We start from the raw sequence: 23,148 nt of genomic DNA, 5'->3' as shown, positions 1-23,148 counted from the left end.
TATGTGTCTATCCCCTAGCTTCATTTCGTCATAGACTTATTTCATCTCCCCTGTCCCCTTCTTATGCTTTTGTTGCTGGAATATTTTAAAGCAAGTCCCACACATCATACCATTCACTTCTAAACACTTCAGTATGCGCCCCAAAAGGAATATCCAAATACTTTCTTGCATAACCACAATGCCATTATCACATCTAACACAATTCAAAATAATTCCTTAGTATCATTCAATTACCAAGCCATACTCAAATTTCCTCTATTGTATAAAAATACTCCTTCTGTAATTTCTGTTTAGAATCAGGATCAAACAAGATCTCTTTTATTTGGTTATGTCTCTTGTGTTTCTTTTAAGTCTTTTAAGTCCTATGTTTCTCTTAATCTAGAACAGTCCCCTACCCTTTTATTTTTTCTTTCATTGACTGGTTGATGAAATTAGAGTCCAATATAAGATCCCTCCTTTGAGATCTGGTATATTGCTTCCTTGTGGACTACATCCTTTATGCTCAATATTTCCTGTGGACTGGAGATCAGTTTTAAAGGCTTGATAATATTATGATTCAAAAAAACTTTTCCCTGAGAATCTTTCCTAGGTGGTGCTGTGTACTTTTTGCATCACTGTCTGGAGGCATGTTATACTTTCTGTCTCATTTTTAGTGACATTAAGATTGATCCTTGGGTTCAGATAGTGACAGTCTGATTTTTTTTTTTTTTTTTTTTTTTTGCTGCGTTGGGTCTTCGTTGCTGTGCGCAGGCTTTTCTCTAGTTGGGGCGAGCGGAGGGCTACTCTTCGTTGCAGTGCACGGGTTTCTCATTGTGGTGGCTTCTCTTGTTGCGGAGCATGGGCTCTAGGCATGTGGGCTTCAGTAGTGCAGCACCTGGGCTCAGTAGTTGTAGCACCTGGGCTCAGTAGTTGTGGCGCACATGCTTAGTTGCTCTGTGGCATGTGGGATCTTCCCGGACCAGGGCTTGAACCCATGTCCTCTGCATTGGCAGGTGGATTCTTAACCACTGCACCACCAGGGAAGTCCCTGACAATCTGATTTTTATACATTTCCTACCAGCCTTTCTCCTAGTGGTTTCTGAAGCACTAATGACCACTGCCTTAATCAGTTATTTCACTAATAGTTGAAATAATTTTCGACTTTCGACACTCCTGCCTCTGTTAACTAGAATCAGGGCTGAGAGCCTCCGTGAATTTTATACACTAGGCATCTCCCTTGCCTTACCTTAGTCCTAGCCCTAGCTAGACTTCTTCTGCACTGAAAAACTTTCCCTTGTCCACAGTGATATTTGGTTACACTGAAATTCAGTTTATATCGGAAAGGTAGGATGAATGCTTAGTTCTTTCCCTATAATTATTGATGTTCCAAGGAGTAAGGTTATGTCCCAACAATCTCTAGGACTATTTCTTTTCTAAAAAATTATTCTGAACTCATATATATATATATTTTTTTCTTTTTGCAGTATGCGGGCCTCTCACTGTTGTGGCCTCTCCCGTTGCGGAGCACAGGCTCCGGATGCGCAGGCCCAGCGGCCATGGCTCACGGGCCCAGCCGCTCCGCGGCATATGAACTCATATATTTTTTATATGTTCAATATGTTTTAATCAACTGCAGTCCTTATCTTTTTGAAATAAAAATTATTCCATGTGTGGACTTCCCTGGTGGCGCAGTGGTTAAAAACCCGCCTGCCAATGCAGGGGACACAGGTTCGAGCTCTGGTTGGGGAAGATCCCACATGCCACGGAGCAGCTAAACCCGTGCACCACGACTACTGAGCCTGTGCTCTAGAGCCCATGAGCCACAACTACTGAGCCCAAGTGCCACAACTACTGAAGCCCGTGCGCCTAGAGCCCATGCTTCACAACAAGAGAAGCCAGTGCAATGAGTAACCCGCACACCGCAACGAAGAGTAGCCCCCGCTCGCAGCAACTAGAGAAAAGCCCACGTGCAGCAAGGAAGACCCATGCAGCCAAAAATTAAAAAAAAAAAAAGGCATTCTCAGAGAACTGTAGCCCTATCCTCACCTGCACTCCCCATTCCCATTATCTTCTCTTTTTACCCTTTTCCACCCACCCACCCCTGGTAATCAACTTCTTAAGTTCCTGAGAACTGCAGTTTCCCCTCACCTTTTAGAAATATGTAAAATGTGAACATTTCTGAAGTAGAGACTCTTAGCCACCTACCCCAAATGAGTTCATCTTCCAAAGTCATACAGTCAGTGGTGGGGGGAGGGATAAATTGGGAGATTGGGATTGACATATACACATTGCTATGTATAAAATAGATAACTAAAAAGGACCTACTGTATAGCACAGGGAACTCTGCTCAATACTATGTAGTGAGCTGTATGGGAATAGAATTTAAAAAAAGAGTGGATATTTGTGTATGTATAACTGATTCACTTTGCTGAACAGCAGAAGGTAACACAACATTGTAAATCAGCTATAGTCCAATAAAAAAATAAAACATTGAATATTAAAAAAAGTCATACAATCTATAATTTTCACTTATCAAAGGCTCCCTTCTCCTACTCTCCCTGGCAGCTAGGTGTAGTCACAGGACTACTGCTTTAAAAGGTTTTTGCATGTCTTCTTTTTCTCTTTTTTCTTTTTCTTCCAATTCTCCATCCTGCTGCCTGGAATGTAAATGTGATGGCTGGAGCTCTAACAGCTATCTTAGATCCTGAAGACAAGAGTCCGAGGGATAGAAGAGTGGAAAGCTTAAAGAGCCTGCATTCCTGATGATATCGTAGACGCTCCATACCAGTTCCAGACTGCATTTGTCTGTGTGTTGCATGCAAGGCTTATTCATTGATTTTTGGTTTTTTAAAAATGTATTTATTTTATTTATTTATTTTTGGCTGCGTTGGGTCTTCACTGCTGCGAACGGGCTTTCTCTAGTTGCGGCGAACAGGGGCTACTCTTTGTTGCGGTGTGCAGGCTTCTCATTGCGGTGGCTTTTCTTGTCGCAGAGCATAAGCTCTAGGCACGCGGGCTTCAGTACTTGTGGCAAGTGGGCTCAGTAGTTGTGGCTCACAGGCTCTAGAGCACAGGCTCAGTAGTTGTGGCACACAGGCTTAGTTGTTCCATGGCATGTGGGATCTTCCCGGCAAGGGCTTGAACCCTTGTCCCCTGCATTGGCAGGCAGATTCTTAACCACTGCACCACCAGGGAAGCCCCTATTCATTGTTAATTTGGGTGTTATATCACATAAAGCTGAAACTAATCTTTTTTTTAATTAATTAATTTATTTGCTTGCGCTGGGTCTTAGTTGTGGCAAGCGGGCTCCTTAGTTGCAGCTCTTGGGCTCCTTAGTTGCAGCTCGAGGGCTCCTTAGTTGTGGCATGCAAACTCTTAGTTGCAGCATGCATGTGGGATCTAGTTCCCGGACCAGGGATCGAACCCGGGGCCCCTGCATTTGGAGCGTAGAGTCGTAACCACTGTGCCACCAGGGAAGTCCCTGAAACTAATCTTTTTTTTTTTTTTTTCGGTACGCGGGCCTCTCACTGTTGTGGCCTCTCCCGCTGCGGAGCACAGGCTCCGGACGCGCAGTCTCAGCGGCCATGGCTCACGGGCCCAGCCGCTCCACGGCATGTGGGATCCTCCCGGATCGGGGCACGAACCTGTGTCCCCTGCATCGGCAGGCGGACTCTCAACCACTGTGCCACCAGGGAAGCCCCTTGAAACTAATCTTAACTGCTTACGTTTCTAAATGAAACTAAGCAAATAGATCTGATTTTATTTTTGCTTGTGTCATTTAAATTTATTATTTCATTATTTACAGTCCCATGTAAGTCCTGTAATAACTCAGAATGAAACCGTAAGTTTGCATTAGAAATTTTGGTATTGTGATGTCGTAAGGGCTAATATTGATATATGGTTAGTGTTCATGCATATGGTTATGCTGGTTGTTTACAGATGACTCCAGTACTGAATAAAAAGTGCCTATGCCATATTTGCTACTAAATATTTCAAAAGTCACCCCAAATAAGAATTGCATTCACTGATTTTCACATTTAACAAATAGTTATGGAATGTACTGTGCTAAAGTATCAGTTCAATGGAGAATGAAAATGAACACAGACCCTGTCTATTTACAAACCAATGAGGCTATAGATATTAACAAAGAGTTGTATGTATGTATATACATTTGATTGTATATATTTGTTATTATGTTATATAATATGTTATGACAAATGAGAGGTAGAAGGAGCAGAAAGATGCGATGCTGAGAGTGTTTTTTGTGGGATGTGACCTAGCCCGGGAGTCAGAAGGCTCAGAGAAAGCCTGAAGAAGCTAGATCTGAAGGTAGAAATTAACAAGGTAAAGGGAAGAACAGGTACAAAGGCCCTGTGGTGAGAGGGATCCTGCTGAGTGTAAGGGATGAACATATGTTCAGTGTGGCTTGAGCAGAGAGAACGAGGGGCAATGGGAGGTCCCCGGGGCAGGGAGGAGCCAGACTGTTCCTGGTCATACAGGCCATGTTAAAGAGTGCTGTTTGTTTCTTTTCCCACAAGGATCACTGTTTTTTATCACTTGATGTCCAATGTTTTGAAAACCATTATTTTTCATATGTTTTTGAAATATATTTTCTCTACCTTTTCCTCTAATGGTTACTTAGTATTTCATGGTATAGATGTGTCTTGATTTATACAACCAATCCTCCACGGTGATCACTGAGATATTTTCTAATTTTTTGCTATTTCATAGTGTTACAACCAACATCTTTACACATGCACCTTCTCTTCCATTGCATGATAGCTGTGCAGACACAATTTGTCAATAGAAGGGGATGATGGAAGAAAAGTCAAATGCAGACACCCTTTAGGTAAATTAAACAAGACTTCTCTCTTATGGTCACTTTTCTTTCCAGAACCTGCTGTCTCTCACTCCAGGCCAGCCGCCTTCGGGAAAGCCCAGTTTACTAAGTAGGTTAGTACCTGTAAACCCCTGTTATGAATTGTTTCAAGTTCCTTCTTCGTGTTTAGGACTGCTCGGCCATTGCCAGTTAAGAGGTAAAGTTAGGCAACTGTTTTATTTATTTTTATTTTTATTTTATTTTTAAATTTTGGCCACACCGCGAGGCATGTGGAATCTTTGGGAATCTTAATTCCCAAACCAGGGATCAAACGCGCGCCCCCTGCATTGGAAGGCAGAACCCTAACCACTGGACCACCAGGAAAGTCCCTAGGCAACTGTTTTAAATGTCCCTGAACCTTCTATGATGAAGAGGAGGCCGTTCTGACCACAGCACATAGGAGTTTCTAGAGCCTCACCTCCTCACCCGGGTTTGTCAGCTGTATTGATGAGTGTCAGTACCTGGCTCCGAGGGAAGGAAAGTCAAGCCCAGTCACCCCCTTGGGTAAATCAAACAGGTTTTACATACCTAGGGGATCCATAAGGAAGCAAGCAGTCAGAAAACAAATCAATCAGCAGCAATCTTTGGGATGGACAGAAGTGCAAGCTTCAGAACCTAAACAATCTCACCATAAATGTGCGTGTGCTGGTAGTGGGGTGAGGTGCAGATGGGAACGTCTGAGTCTCCAGGGTCACATTCAGCCTCCAGGAAGCTCAACTGCCCCCTCCTGGGCCCAGACTGCTGTGTGTATGTATCAACCTGGTATGTGCTGGGCCAGGCGACCCTCACCAATCCTGGGGCTAAACACTATGGGGTTTCACTGTGGGGCACCATTTACATACCCTCAGCATGACTGATCATCACCCTGCCCGACCTCAGGTAAGCCACCTGATTTACGTACCCTCAGCATGACTGATCATCACCCTGCCCGACCTCAGGTAAGCCGCCTGGTCTACAACGTTCCTGAACTCAGAGCTGTGGACACAGAACATGGCTCAGTGCATTGGAGTCTCTGGGATCGTCCAGCAGATCCTTAGACCAGATGAACGGCCTGGCTGCAGGCATACAGGTTCAAAAGCTAGAAGCATCTTTCACCATCCATTCTTGGGAAATGCCTCTTACAACCTTTGCCCATTTCCACAGCCACTGCTGCACCTTTTCCAAGACCTCATCATACTAAGCCTCAGAATTGGCCTTGGACATGGCCTTCGTGGTCCCTGGCTCTCCACACACCTCCCACATATGTGGCTCTCATTACATGTGTATTAGCGTGAGTTTAGACCTTTGGGATTTGTGTACATGCCTACACCCCTAACTTGAAAACAGAAATTTCCCACATCCGCTAGGTGACACCCCATTACAAGTTATACATTAAGGCTCAGCATTTTAAGACTGCTTGCTTTGAGAATATGTGATCTGACCAAGATAATAGCTCCCTTTGGACTGTCAAGTTTAAACATGGTGGGTTCAGTTCCAGTATGAATTTCAAGAGCTTGACTGAACGACATACACAAGTAACCATATAGAGAGACTGGTTGTGATCTCTCACTCTGCTCCTCCATTCAGTCTGTATCTGTTGAAAGGATGTATCTGTTGCATGGATTAGCCACTGTCTTTATATAGAAACATCTCCTCTATGACTTGTTTCTCTCCGGAGTACCAGAGACCCTGGTGCACGCCAATCTCAAGTCTCTCCTCAGTCCAGCTGGTTTAGTCTCATAGCTTTGCCAACTGGGAGTATGTCTTCCACCTTTGCCCTTTCATTTATCAATAAAACAGGAGGAAGAACAATAGGGCCACAAATCCCTTTCCTTAGGCAGTACAAGGAGGCCAAGGCCATGCCATTTATAGCAAGTAATGCAAACGGAAATAAATCAAGATATTTTCTCTTGTGGGTAACTTTGTTCTGGCTCCTGGCTACTGTTTAACTTCCTTTGGTGATTGTAGCCGTATTTTATAAACGCTGCCAGCAGCTGGACCTCGCTCAATTGCAGCAAATGCTGGGAAATCAGACCCAGCTCTCTCTATATATACCTTGTCCTGTGCACTTGCAAATGGACAAGGCTTGCTATCTGATTTCCTGTCCTGACAATTTTGCTTTACTTCATGTCCCTACCATTAAAAAAAATTTTTTTTAAATTGAAGTATAGTTGATTTACAATATTATATTAGTTTCAGGTGTACGATATAGTGATTTAAAATTTTTATAGCTTATATTCTATTTAAAGTTATTATAAAATACTGGCTATATTCCCTGTGCTATACAATATATCCTTGTGGCTTATGTATTTTATAAATAGTAGTTTGTATCTCTTAATCTCCTACCCCTTCTTGCCTCGCTCTCTCTCCCCTCTCCCCACTGGTAAAAACCACTAGTTTGTTCTCTGTATCTGTGAGTCTGCTTCTGTTTAGTTATATTGATGAGTTTGTTTTATTTTTTGGATTTCACATATACGTGGTGACATACAGTATTTGTCTTTCTCTGTCTGACTTATTTCACTGAGGATAATGTCCTCCAGATCCATTCATATTGTTGCAAATGGCAGAATTTCATTCTTTTTTATGGCTGAGTAGTATTCTATTGTATATATATATATATATACCAGATCTTCTTTATCCATTCATCTGTTTATAGACACTTGTGTTGCTTCCATATCTTGGCTATACTGCTGCTATGAACATTGGGGTGCATGTATCTTTTCGAATTAGTGTTTTCATTTTTTTTGGATATATACTCAGGAGTGGAATTGCTGGATCGTATGGTAGTTCTTATTTATTTATTTATTTAGGCCGCACTGTGCAGCATGCAGGATCTTAGTTCCCTGACCAGGGATCGAACCCATGTCCCCTGCAATGGAAGCTCAGAGTCTTAACCAATGGACTGCCAGGGAAGTCCCTGGTAGTTATATTTTAGCTTTTGAGGAACCTCCATGCTGTTTTCCGCAGTGGCTGCACCAATTTACATTCCCACTAACAGTGTACAAGATTTTCAAGTTTTCTCTACATCCGTGCCAACGTTTGTTATTTATGGTCTTTTTGATGATAGCTGTTCTGACAGGTATGAGGTGATATCTCATTGTGGTTTTGATTTGCATTTCATGTCCCTACCATTCTTGATTTCAGCCTGCAGTATGTGTCAAGGCTCTGTTCGTACTGTACACTGGCCACTCTGTGAAGGACTTTGCCCCCAGCAGGGTATTATAGGAGGCAGAGGACTTTAAAGTAGGGAAAGGGGAGGGAAGGATTGACAGGTCAGTTTCAGTGAGAGATAGCAGTCCTGCTAACAACTGTGGGCAACCCCTGCTGGTTTGTATTCTGTTTAACTATTTTGAGAGAAAACAGAAAGTGAGAAACCAGCAAGGTGTGAAAAGATACTGAGGGCTAACCTACTGTTGGTTTGTGGGATTAAAATCAATTCTTGTTTTCTGATCATAAACCTCAGGTTTATCTGTAGATAGTAATTCATATACACAATGCAGCAATGATATAAGGCTTTGGGTTTATCCAGAGTTGGCAAATAAAATGACAGTGGTTGAGCTTAGCTATGTGAAGTCACCAGGCAAACTAGACTGTCACCCTGACCCAGAGTAAGATGGAGGCTGGTTAACTGATGATATTAGGAAATGAAAAGGAAGAGGTCAATGGGAGGGGTTAGAGTCCATGTAGAAATAAACGAACACAGTGACAGAAGGAGGCTATAAGGTCAGAAGCACAGGTCCAGCACTGCCTGGAGAAGCCAGTGCTTCCAACATGATTGTCCTTCTTTGTGGCAAACATATTATAATGACTGCTATTTTCATCGAGGCTTCCTTTTCTTTTTCTTTTTAAAAATCATTTATTGGGGGCCTCCCTGGTGGCGCAGTGGTTAAGAGTCCGCCTGCCGATGCAGGGGATACGGGTTCGTGCCCCGGTCTGGGAGGATCCCATATGCCGCGGAGCGGCTGGGCCCGTGAGCCATGGCCGCTGGGCCTGCGCATCCGGAGCCTGTGCTCCGCAACGGGAGAGGCCACAACAGTGAGAGGCCCACATACCGCAAAAAGAAAAAAAAAAAAAAACAAAAAAAAAAAAAAATCATTTATTGGGCTTCCCTGGTGGTGTAGTGGTTAAGAGTCCACCTGTCGATGCAGGGGACACGGGTTCGTGCCCCGGTCCGGGAAGATCCCACATGCCGTGGAGCGGCTGGGCCCGTGAGCCATGGCCACTGAGCCTTCGCGTCTGGAGCCTGTGCTCCGCAACAGAAGAGGCCACAACAGTGAGAGGCCCACGTACCGCAAACAAACAAACAAAAAATCATTTATTTATTTTTTATTGAGGCATAATTTTTTTTTTAATTAAAAAATTTTTTTTTAATTTTTGGCTGTACGGCACAGCTTGTAGGATCTTAGTTCCCCAACCAGGGATTGAACCTGGGCCACGGCAGTGAAAGCACCAAGTCATAACTACTGGACCACCAGGGAACTCCACTGAGGCATAGTTGATTTACGATATTAAATAAGTTTCAGGTGTACACCATAGTGATTCACAATTTTTAAAGGTTACGTTCCATTTATAGTTATTATAAAATATTGGCTATGTTCCCTGTGCTGTACGATATATCCCTGAAGCTTATTTATTTTAAACACAGTAGCTTGTATCTCTTAATCCCCATACCCGTATCTTGCCCCTCCCCCCTTCCCTCTCTCCACTGGTAACCACTAGTTCGTTCTCCATATCTGCGAGTCTGTTTGGGCCTCCTTTTCTTTATCTGTGAAATAAGGAGGTTAAACTAGACAATGTAGGGGAAACTGTGAAAATCATTGAAATGGAGCAAAATGATTACTGGGTGTCTTCAGTGGAAAAATAGGCAGACTTTATCTGCACACACCCTGCTGGGTCATCTAATTCTATGGAGTATCTGAGCCCTTCCTTGTCTTTGAGCTCTTTTGTAAATTCATAAACTGTAGATAACCGATGGCAATGCAAATGATTCTTGTCCATAGGCATGCAAGTAAAGTTTGATAGGTGGAAATGCAATTGAATTCTTTCTCTCCCTGCGTTCTTACAATTGTGTATCAATTTGTAAGTTCATTATTACCGATTGCTTATATATGTGGTTCTTTGTATTCTCCTTTGACCCAATTATAATATCTTATTAGTCCTCTAATTTGTTAACGAGTTAAATAAATCTTTGACCTATTATTATTTTATATTTTTATGAGTGTCACGATTTTACCGTGTTTAAAATACTATCCTTTACCAACAATTGCTCAAAAATCCAATGATCACAAAACTATTTGGTAGAAAACCATAGTTTTTTTAGGAGGATACTGTGGTGAAAGTGATGAATTGCTTAATTTAGCCTGTGGTTATAATTATACACCAGAAAGATATAGATTAAAAAGATCAAATGCTTGCTATACACCTGAAACTAACACAACATTGTATAGATTAAAAAGATCTAATGCTTGCTATACACCTGAAACTAACACAACATTGTAAATCAACTATACTTCAATTTTTAAAAAAAGGTCAAATACTAGAGAGTAGTGGATTTACCAAATACCCCAGGTGTATGCCTGACTCATGTAGAAGCTAATTGGTTCAAGGTGTTTTCTGAACAGAAATTTTATTGGCCAGGCTTGTACCTGAGATCATTCAGAGTAGAGACTCTTCCAGCCTTTGCCTTGGCTATACTTTGGTAAATATGCCTTTGTCATGTGCCATCTGTGTCCACTTGGGGCTTTCTGTTGACAGAAACAGCTACAGCTCACTACACTGGGGTGGCTTCAAGCAAGACCGTTGTGCAAGAAATGATAGTGGAGTAAGATTTGGAGTGGGCAGCCTTGAGAGGAAATGTACATATGGGAGAAGGAATTCTGGAAGGGATCTTCACAAATCAGTCAACACTTGTACAGACCTATCTGTAAACCAGGTATGAGCTTTTTCTTTATCCAAACCTGGTCCTAGGAAACTCTCCACGAGGTCATGGTGTGGCTTGATGGAGGGGCGGCAATGCAACAGGAGTGGGTGTCAAAGGAGAAGTAGCTGTTGAATAAGTCCTAGCCATATGCTTATACACCTTGCATATGCCTTTTAGACCTGCTCCAATCTGCTCTCATGTGTACGTGCACCACCACCCTCTGAGGATACAATGCTGCTGCACACGCCTGACCTCATGGCTTGGCAGATCAGAGAGCACCCAGTCTATAGAGTTACCAGATTTCTCACAGCCAAGAATCTGGTCCTATCAGGGCTTAGTAACCAACCAGAAACTTTTTCTCAAAAGTAGAAGTTAATAGCAGAAGAGGGCAAGGCTTTGCTCCAAAATTGTACCTATTTAGACTATGATTTTCCTACTGGGGCTTTGTCTGGTATTTTTATTTACCAAAAACATTCAAGTGCTATGCTGTGTCAAAAGACCCAAGTGGCAGGGTGGCTTGTACTGCAGCCTGGATTCACTGCAGAGTTTTATTGCTCTGGGACCCCACTTAAAACTGGCTTCTTTAAGGCAAGTGGGCTGGAGCAGCACATTCAAAGGTGGTATAATTTTGCCTTCAAAATCCAAAGAAGCTAAAACTATAAAACTCTTAGGAGAGGGCTTCCCTGGTGGCGCAGTGGTTGAGAATCCGCCTGCCGATGCAGGGGACACGGGTTTGTGCCCCGGTCCGGGAAGACCCCATATGCCGTGGAGCTGGGTCCGTGAGCCATGGCCGCTGAGCCTGCACGTCCGGAGCCTGTGTTCCGCAACAGGAGAGACCACAACAGTGAGAGGCCCGCGTACCGCCAAAAAAAAAAAAAAAAAAAAGTCTTAGGAGAAAACATGGGTATAAATCTTTGTGACCTTGGATTAGGCAATGGTTTCTTACATAGATATGTGGTTTAAGATATGACACTTAAAGCACAGCAACCAAAGAAGAAACAGATACGTTGGACTTCATCAAAATTAAAAACTTTTGTGCATCAAAAGACAGTATCAAGAAAATTAAAAGATCACTCACAGAGTGAGAGGAAATATTTGCAATTACGTATCTGGTAAAAGTCTAGTATCCAGAATATAAAAAGAACGCTTACAACTCAACCATAAAAAGACAACCCAATTTAAAAATGGACAAAGGATCTGAACAGAAGTTCCTCCAAAGATATCCAAATGACCAATAAGCACATGAAAAGATGCTCAACGTCATCAGTCATTAGAGATGCAAGTCAAACCATAATGAGATACCATTTCACACCCACTAGGATGGCTATAATAAAAAAGATGGGCAATAGAAAATGTTGGTGAGGATGTGGAGAAATTGGAACATACATTGTTGTTGGAAATGTGAAATAGTGTAGCCACTTCCAAAAGCAGTTCAAAAACTTAAAACCCAGCAGTTCTGCTCCTAGATAGATCACCCAAGAGAAGTGAAAACAAATGTTCCCACAAATACTTATACATAAATGTTCATAGCAGCATTGTTCATAATATCCGAAAAAAAAGGAAACAATCTGTCAACTGATGCATGGATAAACAAAATGTGGTATATCTTATACAGTGTAACATCATTTGGCCATAAAAAGGAGAAAAGTACTGACACATGCTACAACATGAAAACATGCTAAGTGAAAGAAGCCAGTCGCAAAAGACCACATACTCTATGATTCTGTTCATACGAAATGTCCAGAATAGGCAAATCCATAGATAGAGAAAGTAGATCAGTGGTTGCAGGGCTGGGAGGAGGGGGATGGGGAGTGACTGCTAATGAGTTTGAGAGTTTCTTTGGGGGATGATGGAAATGTCCTGGAATCAGAGAGTAATGAGGATTGCAAACCTCTGAGAATAAACTAAAATCCACTCAATTGTACTTCGTTCTTCTTTAATCTGAAAACAGTTCTTCAATCTGTGTTTGTCTTCTATGACATTGATGCCTTTGAAGAATATAGGCCAGTTATTCTGTAAACTGTCCTTCCATTTGAGCTTGTCTGCAGTTCCTTCATGTTTAGATTCAGGTCATGCATTTTGGGGCAGAAATGATGTTGTCTTCCTCAGTGCCTTATTTCAGGAGGCACCTGCTGTCAGTTTTCCTGGTGTCACTTTGTCTCAATACTGGTGATGTGAACTTGTATTGCGTGATAAAGCTGCTGTCTGGCAGGTCTTGCCACTGTCAGGTTACTATTTGCCCCTTTACAATCAATATGTAATTTGTGGGGAGGTACTCTGACACAATGTAAAAAACCTATTCCTCGTGAAACTCTATCACTAGCTTTAGCATCCATTCACGATTTTCTGAATCCTCTAAGGTTTTGTTTTGTTTTGTTTTGTTTTTTAATTTAATTTAATTTATTTTTGGCTGTGTTGGGTTTTTGTTGCTGCGTGTGGGCTTTCTCTAGTTGCGGTGAGTGGGGGCTACTCTTTGTTGCGGTGCGTGGGCTTCTCATTGTGGTGGCTTCTCTCGTTGCAGAGCATGGGCCCTAGGGTGTGGGGGCTTTGGTAGTTGTGGTGTGCAGGCTCAGTAGTTGTGGCGCACGGGCTTAGTTGCTCCACGGCACGTGGGATCTTCCCGGACCAGGGATTGAACCCGTGACCCCTGCATTGGCAGGCGGTGAATCCTCTAAGGTTTAAAATGACTTGTTTCTACTCAGACTAGAGGCTGTTTAAATAATTGTTGTTTTACTCCTAAATTAATACCAATTCCTCTACAGAAGGGTTTTTTTGTTTGTTTGTTTTTAAAAGTCTTGATACTCTCCTGATCACAAGAAAGGCATCCAGGCAGAGAAAAAGTTTGACACAAAGAATTAAAAAAACAGCAGGGTGCTTTCCTTTTTCTCTTCTGTTTACAAATGCAACCTCTGTGTCTAGACATGGAAATAAACACACAGTTGTTCAGTGTAATTTTATCTACTGTTTAGGGGGCTGAATCAGGCTGGTGGGGAGGACTCACTAATGAAGAGGTTAACACTATTTTTTCCTTCCCACTCAGTGCCCATTGGAACAAGTACAGCTTTGGAAACGTAAAATAATGTTTTCGATGTCTTATTAAGCCCATCATTTAATTTCCTTTTTTGGTAGTCCTGGTGATGATGGGTGCAGATATTGGGGAAGCCAGTAGCTCAGGAGACATTCTGGAAATAAAATGCTACAGGAACAAGTAATCAGACTCCACTGATGTATATCTCAGCACACTCTCAGCACACTGCTTCCTGGCTACAAACAACCTCAACTTCAGTTTTCTAAGCCTCAGTTTCCTTATCTGAAAAGTGGGGGGGGGATAATAATAGTACCCAACTAATTGTTTAAGCTAAATGAGATAATACACGTGAAGCACTTGGTATGGGGTTGGCACCTAATTAAGTACTCTGTAATGTTTGTTATTATTATCATTATTCAGTGGTCTTAACTGGGCAGGGGTTATTGCAGTGACTGCTTTAGGAGGAAGACTAAGTTGCCAGGCTGGATGCTCAATCCTAAAATCCTAATACCACTGCCTACTAATTTCATCAGTGTAGCCTCAGCCTGTTCGGGCTTTGAAGGGCTTTGTAGCTCCAGGTGTTGCCAATTAAAAGGCAAAGGCCTGAGGACATGTTCACCTCCTGTGCTGCCTTACAGAGCAGAGCCCTGGGAGGGACAGAAATGCAGGCAGGAGAGCTCCAGCTCTAGAAGGATGGTAAGGGAGTGTCTGTAGCATCAAAATATCTGGATTTAAATCTCACCTCCCAGGAATAAGTGGTGTGAGTTTCATTACTGTTTATTTATTTATTTATTTATTTATTTATTTATTTTTGCGGTATGCGGGCCTCTCACTGTTGTGGCCTCCCCCGTTGCGGACCACAGGCTCCGGACGCGCAGGCTCAGCGGCCATGGCTCACGGGCCCAGGCGCTCCGCGGCATATGGGATCCTCCCAGACCGGGGCACGAACCCGTATCCCCTGCATCGGCAGGCGGACTCTCAACCACTTGCGCCACCAGGGAGGCCCTGTTTATTTTTTTTTACTGGAGTATAGTTGATTTACAATGTTGTGTTAATTTCTGCTACACAGCACAGTGACTCAGTTTTATATATATATATATATATATATATACACATATATATATACTTATATATATATATATATACACATATATATACATATATATATATATGGGAAGCTAGTGGCTCAGGAGACATTCATGGCCGTGTGTGTGTGTGTGTGTGTGTGTATGTTTTCATATTCTTTTCCATATGGTTTATCCCAGGACATTGAATATAGTTCCCTGTGCTATACAGTAGGACCTTGTTGTTTATCAATTCTATATATAATAGTTTGCATCTGCTAACCCCAAACTCCCAGTCCATCCTTCCCTTACCTTCCTCCCCCTTGGCAACCACCAGTCTGTTCTCTATGTCTGTGAGTCTGTTTCTGCTTCGTAGATAGGTTCATTTGTGTCATATTTTAGATTCCACCTATAAGTGATATCATATTGCACTTGTCTTTCTCTTTCTGACTTACTTAGTATGATAATCTCTACTTGCATCCATGTTGCTGCAAATGGCATTACTTTGTTCTTTTTTATGGCTGAGTAGTATTCCATTGCATATATGTACCACATCTTCTTTATCCATTCATCTGTTGATGGACATTTAGGTTGTTTCCATGTGTTGGCTATTGCGAATAGTGCTGCTATGAACATAGGGGTGCATGTATCTTTTTGAATTATAGTTTTGTCTGGATAAATGCCCAAGATTATATATATCCTGGCATTGCTGGGTCATATGGTAACTCTAGTTTTCTGAGGAACCTCTGTACTGTTCTCCATAGTGGACGCACCAACTTACATTCCCACCAACAGTGTAGGAGGGTTCCCTTCTCTCCACATCCTCTCCAGCATTTATTATTTGTAGACTTAAAAAAAATTATTTATTTATTTATTTATTTATTTATTTTTGGCTGCGTTGGGTCTTTGTTGCTGCATGCGGGCTTTCTCTAGTTGCAGCAAGAGGGCTTCAGCTTCAGTGGGCTTTGTTGTGGTGCATGTGCTTCTCATTACAGTGGCTTCTCTTGTTGCGGAGCACAGGCTCTAGGCATGCAGGCTTCAGTAGTTGTGGCGCGTGGGCTCAGTAGCTGTGGCTTGCAGGCTCTAGCGCACAGGCTCAGTAGTTGGGGTGCATGGGCTCAGTTGCCACAGCTTGTGGGATCTTCCCGGACCAAGGCTCGAACCCATGTCCCCTGCATTGGCAGGTGGATTCTTAACCACTGCACCAGCGGGGAAGTCCCTGTAGACCTTTTTTCTTTATTTTTTTATTGTGTTGCATTCTTTTTTTAAAAAAATTAATTAATTAATTTTTGGCTGTGTTGGGTCTTTGTTTCTGTGCGAGGGCTTTCTCTAGTTGCGGCAAGTGGGGGCCACTCTTCATCGTGGTGCGCAGGCCTCTCACTATCACTGACTCTCTTGTTGCAGAGCACAGGCTCCAGACGTGCAGGCTCAGTAGTTGTGGCTCACGAGCCTAGTTGCTCCGCAGCATGTGGGATCTTCCCAGACCAGGGCTCAAACCAGTGTCCGCTGCATTGGCAGGCAGATTCTCAACCACTGCGCCACCAGGGAAGCGCCCCCTGTAGACTTTTTAATGATGGCCATTCTGACTGATGTGAGATGATACCTCATTGTAGTTTTGATTTGCATTTCTCTAATAATTAGTGACATGGAGCATCTTTTCATGTGCCTATTGACACATGACACTGCCTATATGTCTTCTTTGGAGAAATGTCTGTTTAGATCTTCTGCCCATTTTTTTTTTGGTCAGGGATCAATCTCTTTATTCACAACTGCATTTCAGGAAAAGGCAAACTTCGCCCGCTGCCCTTTGATGAGGCATAGCCTCTGCCCCCACCGGGCGTCTCCATGGAGCTCTGCACCCCTTGGGGACCTTCCCGGAATCCCCAGCATGTGGGAGCCCCAAGGGATGACGGCCAGGGAGTAAGGCGAGGTTGGCACCACAGAAGAAAAACCAGGTGGCTCTTGAACCCCATTCTCTCTGGCCTCACACCACAGTCCAGAGCGCCAGGCAGCCCACAACACAACTTACTGTACAGAACACCCAAGGGCTCCAAGTCCAGGAAGAATCAAATGCAGAGAGCCAAGGAAAGCTCTCCCACATTTCTGTCCACAATAGCCAGTGCTGTGAGGACAGACGGCCAGCCAGAGGCCTCTGGTTGGCACCGTTCTGCTCATTTTTTTGATTGGGTTGTTTGATTTTGGTGTTGAGTTGTATGAGCTATTTGTATATTTTGGAAATTAAGCCCTTGTCAGTCGCATTGTTTGCAGATATTTTCTCCCATTCTGTAGGTTGTCTTTTCGTTTTGTTTATGGTTTCCCTTGCTGTGCAAAAGCTTGTAAGTTTGATTAGGTCCCATTTGTTTATTTTTGTTTTTATTTCTATTGCCTTGGGAGACTGACCTAAGAAAACATTGGTACAATTTATGTCAGAGAATGCTTTGAGTTTCATTATTTATATCATTCTTTGGTTCATCAGTTTCCCCATTTGTAAAAAAAAGAATAATATTAATAATAGTATTTATTATATGTTGCCCTGTGGGATACTTGAAAAAGGCAACAGGTTTTGGCTTTGTTAACTCCCCAGAAGCTGGACGCACACAGTTTTCCCTCCCATCCAAGGAGCGTGGCTGGACTGGATTGTGCATGTGTGCAACATGGAACTAGATTATTACCAGAGGTAGGTGGTGTTGGTGGATATAAAACAGATCTGGGTTAATCTGGACCAAGGATCAGAAATCCCAAGTGGCCTTGATAATAATGGCCAGTATTTTTTTTATACCCCTTACCCTGTGCCAGGCAGTTTAAATACTTTACAGAACCAACTCATGACTCTTTACCAAAAACCTATGAGGTAGGTTGTGTTTTGATCTCTGTCTTAGAGACTTGAAGTCTCAGGCACAGAGAGGTCACAGCTAGTAAGGGGTGGGGCCGATTCAAACTCAGGCAAGTTCATGCTTTTCATCAAAATATCCAGAAACACAGAGTAGAACCCAATGTCACTAAAGAGCGAGATCATCACAGACAGTCATCAGATACTTATGTCTTGGTTTACGGAGCCAGGACCTTGCTCCAGGGGCGTTGCATCCTGGGAATGCACCGCTGCCTCGGGGAGTTTGTCCAAGCGGGAGCCTCTGTGCAGATATAACACATCATTGCTCTCTCTGCGGAGGTTTGTACATGCAGGGGACAAAACTCCTTGGTGCTTTTTATAAAAAATAAAAGCCTTGAAAATCCATAACTTTGAGTACATTCTCAGTGTGAAAACAAGTTCACCTCAATTTGCTAAGTCTGTCAACCCCAGGCAGTGGCTGCCCCGGTTTCCCCCTCCCCACCCATCTTTTCTTCCAGAGGTTGCTGCAGGCACTTGCTGAGAGCAAGTGTAGCCTGACTGCACCTTGCCTCGACTGCCCTGAGCCTCTCTTTCTTTCTGCTCCGGAGGGCAGCTGTGTGGGGCTCCTCTGTGTTTTGTGTTTCCACTCCCACAGCGTGAATACTTAGATTGTGTCCAATTATCTGTCAACACAAACTATACTATGATAAACGGTCTCATCCTGGTTCCCATATGGGCCAAGATGAAAAATCCTTTGGGACAGATAACCAGGGATATATTCTGTGGCCGAGGGTGTGTATATTCTTATGTCACTAAGAAATGCCCGATTGCTCTTCAGAGCATCTGCACCACTCCTGCCAGCGGGGCCTGCAGGACCCTATGCCCCTAATCCCAGCCAACACGTGGCATTATCCATCATTCTAATTTTTGCTGGTCTAAAAAGTGTAAAGTGAACTCTCAGTGCTGTTTCCTTTTGTATTTCTCTAGTTACTAGTGAGTCTGAGCATCCCAGCATAGGCCTTTTTGCTTTGTCTCCTATTAAATGCTCATTTTCCCATGGAGTTCCTTCTTGTTGATTTGCAAGAGTCTCTTGTACATCCTAGATATTAGTCAGCTATCAGTTTTAGACATTACAACTGTCTTCTCCTGTCTTTGTTATGTTAACTTTTTCCGTAGTGTTCTTCATTGAACACAAATAGGTCGTCAGTTTTATCAATTTTTTCCTATGGCGTGACCTTTTTTTTTTTTTTTTTTTTTTTGCGGTACACGGGCCTCTCACTGCTGTGGCCTCTCCCGTTGCAGAGCACAGGCTCTGGATGCCCAGGCTCAGCGGCCATGGCTCACGGGCCCAGCCGCTCCACGGCACGTGGGATCTTCCCGGACTGGGGCACGAACCTGTGTCCCCTGCATCGGCAGGCAGACTCTCAACCACTGTGCCACCAGGGAAGCCCATGGCGTGTGCTTTTGAGTTTCATTGTAGTCCTTCTCAACATAGACAGTCTCACATTTTCTCATTTTAAATTTATATGTTTATCTTCCCATGTAGGTCTTTAATCTGTCTGGAGCTCACTTTTGTGCGTGGTGTTAGGTAGGGATCCAGTTTTTTTTTCCTCTAAAACGTGAGCCTTTTTTTTCAGGACCTTTCATTAAATAACTACTCTTTTCCCATTGCTTTGTGGTGCCAGAAGGTACCATGTTTGTCCTGTGCCTTCTTGAGATTAGACAAACCAGAAGAAGGCAGAACCTAGTGGGGGACAGTGGGGAGAGATGCTGCTGTTTGGACTCCAGATATTTCTACATCCAGAAACCCTAACCCTGCCTTGTTTTTGCTTTACTTTTTGTCATTTGCAACTGAAGTGACTATTACAACCATTATGCCTTAATCCAGCTTCTATCTAGGAGTGCATACCCTCTTGACTAAGGCTGCCTGGGTTCCAATCCCAGCTCCACTACTAAGTGGCTGTGTGACTTCTTTTTTTTTTTTTAATCTTTTCTGGCTACACGTTAATGCAACACAAAACAATCTCTTCCAAACTTTACTGAGGTGGCTGACCACGTCCACGACCAAATCTGCCTCTAAACTGGAATTTGGCTGCTGACCCAGCCCCGGCCTCGGCTTTCTTGTAGGCACCAGAGGGCACAGCGCTTCATCTGTAGGTGTCTCTGTCGGCTTCCCCTCTTGTGAGTCTTGCAGGTCGCTCTCCTTCCAGACCTTTGGGCCATGGCCTGCCAGTCTCAGGACGACTGCGGCCCAGGTTAGCAGGCACGATCTCAGGGGGCAGGTGGAGGTAATCCCGGAGATAATGGATACCCTCGTTGGTTAGGTACCAGTAGAAATGTCTCCAGGCAAACTGTTCCTTCATGTAGCCTCATGATTTGAGAGACTGCGTGGCCTTCATGACATGAAGATTGGGCACATTCTTGTCTGCCAGCTCGGAGTGCTTAGGCATGTGGCTGTCCTTCTTGGCTACCATCACGCCCTCCTTAAAAAGGAGCTCATAAATGGCCATCCGGTTCTTCTTGGGCATCAACATCGCGACGGCTGCTGTGTCCGGGGTCGGACCTGGAAAGGAAGGGGTATCGGCTGTGTGACTTTGTTACAAGTGACACGATCTTTCTGAGCTTCAGTTTCTCCATCTGATAAAATCAGGGTAGTAATAGTACTTAATTCATAGGATTATGGTGAGGATTAGATGAAATAATACTTTAAAGCAGAACAGCGCCTGGAATGTAGTAAATAATAAATGTTACTCACTTGCATAATCCTATGTTCCCAATTAGCTGTGAGTAAATCGTGTATGATTTTGATCTATCTGGTTATATTCTAATTACACCTGAGAGGCCATTTAGGAAGTCATTTAGAAAATTAATTTTGGGGGCATACAAATAAATTACCTCCTAATCGATCTATTTAAAAATTCCTTTTCAGGAATTCCCTGGTGATCCAGTGGTTAAGGTTCCGCACTTCCGCTGCAGGGGGCGTGGGTGTGATCCCTGGTTGGTGTTCGGGGTTGGGGAACTGGGATCCCGCATGCCACACCAAGCGAGGCCAATAAAAAGAAAGTCCTTTTCCTGCACTGCCTTCTTGGGAACTGTTGACAGTCGCCGTCACTAGGTGGCGCCTGAGTGGATTCCGGGAGCGTGAAACAATGGGCCTTAAAGCAGCAGTCCCCAGTTTTTTGGCACCAGAGACCGGTTTCGTGGAGGACAGTTTTTCCACAGTCCCGGGTGTGTGGGGGGGATGGTTCCGACGGTGATACGAGCGATGGTTCAGGCAGTAAGACCGCTGGGGAGCAACGGGGAGCGGCAGATGAAGCTTTGCTCGCTCCCCCGCCTTTCACCTCCTGATGTGTGGCTGGGTTCCTAAGAGGTACCGGTCCGCGGCCCGGGGGTTGAGGACCCCTGCCTTAAAGAGCATCTGAGCCAGGGTCAGCTCACCATGTGCCAGACGGATGCATAGGTGAAGTTAATTTGGCCTGCAAGGAATTCACAAAACGTTTTAAAGCGCATCTGCTAAGATTCAAAAATCAGGAGATTCCATATAAAAACCCGACTTCCAGTGCCTGGATACATAGGAAAGCCTGGCAACCTGGGACCTGCAGCGGTGCTTCCTTGAGGGTGGGTGGGTTCCTCCAGTCCAGCACAGCCCCATTTGTTCCTGTCATTTGTCCCTCCCTGGCTCCTCTAGGCATTTGAGTTTCTAACCCCTAATTATCCCAATCCTTCCCTTTGCATATTGGAGGCTGAGGTCCGACAGAGAAGGGAAGGGCTGGAACTGGAATCTTACCCGACAGACCAGGGCTCTTTTTTTTTCTTTCTGGCTGTCTCTCAAGGCTTGTGTGAGTTTAGTTCCCTAACCAGGGCTTGAACCCGGGCCCATCAGTGAAAGCATGGAGTCCTAACCACTAGACCACCAGGGAAGTCCCCAGGGCTCTTTTTTATACTCATGTTGTTTCTTTTACACTTGGTTGTTTTCAGAGACTGGCTGAAGCTAAAAAGTGGGTAAGACATTGTGGAAGAACTGAAATTTGGGAATTTAGGGGCACCAGTTAGATGATTAAAATAAGGTGTGAGGGGACTTCCCCAGTGGCTCAGTGGTTAAGAATCTGCCTGCCAATGCAGGGGACACGGGTTCAAGCCCTGGTCCAGGAAGATCCCACACGCGGTGGAACAACTAAGCCCGTGCGCCACAACTACTGAGCCTGTGCTCTAGAGCCCGCGAGCCACAACTACTGAAGCCCGTGCACCTAGAGCCCGTGCTCTGCAACAAGAGAAGCCACCATGATGAGAAGCCCACGCACCACAACGAAGAAGAGTAGGCCTTGCTCACTGCAACTAGAGAAAGCCCGCATACAGCAGTGAAGACCCAACGCAACCAAAATAAATTAATAAATCAATTAATTAAAAAAATAAGATGTGGGAAAAAGTAGAGGTCAGTAGGATTCTTTTTGTTTTCTTTGTGGAAAATAACTTCATTGGTTTTGGGGAAAATAATATATTTTTAGTGCAAAAGATTCAAACAATACAGAAAGATACAAAGAAGAGGGTAAAGATTTCCCTAAATTCCACTTTCCATTTATAACTCCCATTCATTTTGGTGTCTATGCTTCCAGCCCTCTCTCTGTGTATTTATAGATACACTTAATATAGGCACTGTCTGGGCCAAGGAGTATCTGGGAGTATGGGGCCTTAAAGTTCCCACACCATCTTCATCAGCTTCCCTCCAAGTAATTCTTTGATATGGCCCATTGGGAGTTTTTTCAATTAAAGTGGTATAAAAATGAAATGTCAAAACTTTATGCTCACCCCCAGCTCTCTTCCAATCAGATTGTTATCCAGCCCACCTATATAGAAATTCTGTATAGAAATTCTGGAGCTGCCAGTGCATGTTTCAAATTTTCCTAAATGAGAACATACAAATTGTTTTGTAAACTGATTTTTCCACTAATAGAATTCCTAGAATATCTGTCCCTAGTTTATAAATACAGACTTTAGAAATGAATAAATAAATCTCACCTTCAAGAACACCCTCAGCAGACTTTCCTGGTGGTGCAGTGGTTAAGAATCCACCTGCCGATGCAGGATACACGGGTTCAAGCCCTGGTCCAGGAAGATCCCACATGCCGCAGAGCAACTAAGCCCGTGTGCCACAACTACAGAGCCTGCGCTCTAGAGCCCGCGAGCCACAACTACTGAGCCCACGTGCCACAACTACTGAAGCCCGCGCGCCTAGAGCCCGTGCTCCACAACAAGAGAAGCCACCAGAATGAGAAGCCTGTGCACTGCAGCGAAGAGTAGCCCCCGTTCGCTGCAACTAGAGAAAGCCCGCGAACAGCAATGAAGACACAATGCAGACAAAAATAAAAAATAATAAATTAATTAATTAAATAAAAAAAAAAGAACACCCTCAGCGTCATCAGGACAAGCCAGTCATTTAATCAGACTTTGCTCCATCTGATTGATGACTGG

General features: G+C 43.7%; 1 non-coding gene and 1 pseudogene across 1 annotated transcript; both read right to left on the bottom strand.

The window, feature by feature from the left end:
• Positions 1 to 19,660: 19,660 nt before the first annotated feature.
• Positions 19,661 to 20,222, bottom strand: LOC132497290 (small ribosomal subunit protein eS10-like; annotated as a pseudogene).
• Positions 20,223 to 21,528: 1,306 nt separating this feature from the next.
• Positions 21,529 to 21,599, bottom strand: TRNAK-UUU (transfer RNA lysine (anticodon UUU)). The gene has a single exon. It is a non-coding gene; the product is annotated as a tRNA-Lys (tRNA).
• Between the last annotated feature and the right edge of the window lie 1,549 nt (positions 21,600 to 23,148).

The sequence above is a fragment of the Mesoplodon densirostris genome, chromosome 10 (assembly GCF_025265405.1).
Source record: "Mesoplodon densirostris isolate mMesDen1 chromosome 10, mMesDen1 primary haplotype, whole genome shotgun sequence".
Taxonomy (NCBI): Eukaryota; Metazoa; Chordata; class Mammalia; order Artiodactyla; family Ziphiidae; genus Mesoplodon; species Mesoplodon densirostris.
This window is presented reverse-complemented; position numbering and strand designations above follow the sequence as displayed.